Raw genomic sequence first — 2017 nt, forward strand, 5'->3', positions numbered from 1 at the left:
GTTGTTGTTGTTGCTCTTGTTGTTCCGGTTGTTCATGTTCTTGTTCTTGTTGTTGTTGTTGTTCTTATTTTTGCTGTTGTTGTTGTTGTTTTTCTTGCTGTTCTAGTTCTTGTTGTTCTTGTTGTTCTTGCTGGTCATGTTGTTCTTGTTGTTCTTGTTGTTGTTGTTATTGTCCTTGTTGTTCTTGTTATTCTTGTTGTTCTTGTTGTTCTTGTTGTAATTGTTGTTCTTGTTGTTCGTGTTGTTTTTGTTGTTCTTGTTGTTGTTGTTGTTCTTGTTCTGGTTGTTCTTGTTGTTCTTGTTGTTCCGGCTGTTCTTGTTGTTCTTCTTGTACTTGTTGTTCTCGTTGTTGTTATTGTTGTTGTTGTCCTTGTTGTTGATCTTGTTGTTGTTCTAGTTGTCCTTGTTGTTGCTGTTGTTGTCCTTGTTGTTCTTGTTGTGGTTGTCCTTGTTGTTCTTGTTGTGCTTGTTGTTCTTGTTGATCTTGTTGTTCTTGTTGCTCTTGTTGCTCTTGTTGCTCTCGTTGCTCTTGATGTTCTTGTAGCTCTTGTTGTTCTTGTTGCTCTTGTTGTTCTTGTTGTTCCTGTTGTTCTTGTTCTTCTTGTTGTTGTTGTTGTTGTTCTTCTTGTTGTTGTTCTTGCTGTTCTTGTTCTTGTTGCTCTTGTTGTTCTTGTTGTTCTCGTTGCTCTTGTTGTTCTTGTTGCTCTTGTTGTTCTTGTTGATCTTGTTGTTCTTCTTGTTCTTGTTGTTCTTGTTGTTCTTGTTGTTCTTGTTGTTCTTGTTGTTCTTGTTGTTCTTGTTGTTCTTGTTGTTCTTGTTGTTCTTGTTGTTCTTGTTGTTCTTGTTGTTCTTGTTGTTCTTGTTGTTCTTGTTGTTCTTGTTGTTCTTGTTGTTCTTGTTGTTCTTGTTGTTCTTGTTGTTCTTGTTGTTCTTGCTGTTCTTGTCGTTCTTGTTGTTCTTGTCGTTCTTGTTGTTCTTGTTGTTCCTGTTGTTCTTGTTGTTCCTGTTGTTCTTGTTGTTCCTGTTGTTCTCGTTGTTCTCGTTGTTCTTGTTGTTCTTGTTGTTCTTGTTGTTCTTGTTGTTCTTGTTGTTCTTGTTGTTCTTGTTGTTCTTGTTGTTCTTGTTGTTCTTGTTGTTCTTGTTGTTCTTGTTGTTCTTGTTGTTCTTGTTGTTCTTGTTGTTCTTGTTGTTCTTGTTGTTCTTGTTGTTCTTGTTGCTCTTGTTGATCTTGTTGCTCTTGTTGCTCTTGTTGCTCTTGTTGCTCTTGTTGATCTTGTTGCTCTTGTTGCTCTTCATGTTCTTGTTGCTCTTGTTGCTGTTGTTGCTCTTGTTGCTGGTGTTGCTCTTGTTGCTGTTGTGGTTGTTGTTGTTCTGGTTGTTCTTGTTGTTCTTGTTGTTCCGGTTGTTCCTGTTGTTGTTCTTGTTGTTCTTGTTGTTGTTGTTCTTATTTTTGTTGTTGTTGTTTTTCTCGCTGTTCTTGTTCTTGTTGTTCTTGTTGTTGTTGTTGTTCTTGTTGTTGTTGTTCTTGTTGTTCTTGTTGTTCTTGTTGTTCTTGTTGTTCTTGTTGTTCTTGTTGTTCTTGTTGTTCTTGTTGTTCTTGTTGTTCTTGTTGTTCTTGTTGTTCTTGTTGTTCTTGTTGTTCTTGTTGTTCTTGTTGTTCTTGTTGTTCTTGTTGTTCTTGTTGTTCTTGTCGTTCTTGATGTTCCGGTTGTTCTTGTTGTTCTTGTTCTTGTTGTTCTTGTTGTTCTTGTTGTACTTGCTGTTCATGTTGTCTTGTTGTTCTTGTTGTTCTAGTTGTTCTTGTTGTTCCTGTTGTTCTTGTTGTTCTTGTTGTTCTTGTCGTTCTTGGTGTTGTTGTTCTAGTTGTTGTTGTTGTTCTTGTTGTTCCGGTTGTTCATGTTCTTGTTCTTGTTGTTTTTCTTGCTGTTCTTGTTCTTGTTGTTCTTGTTGTTCTTGCTGGTCATGTTGTTCTTGTTGTTCTTGTTATTGTTGTTGTTATTGTCCTTGTTGTTCTTGT

Source organism: Megalopta genalis, unplaced genomic scaffold, assembly GCF_051020955.1.
Source record: "Megalopta genalis isolate 19385.01 unplaced genomic scaffold, iyMegGena1_principal scaffold0032, whole genome shotgun sequence".
Lineage (NCBI taxonomy): Eukaryota > Metazoa > Arthropoda > Insecta > Hymenoptera > Halictidae > Megalopta > Megalopta genalis.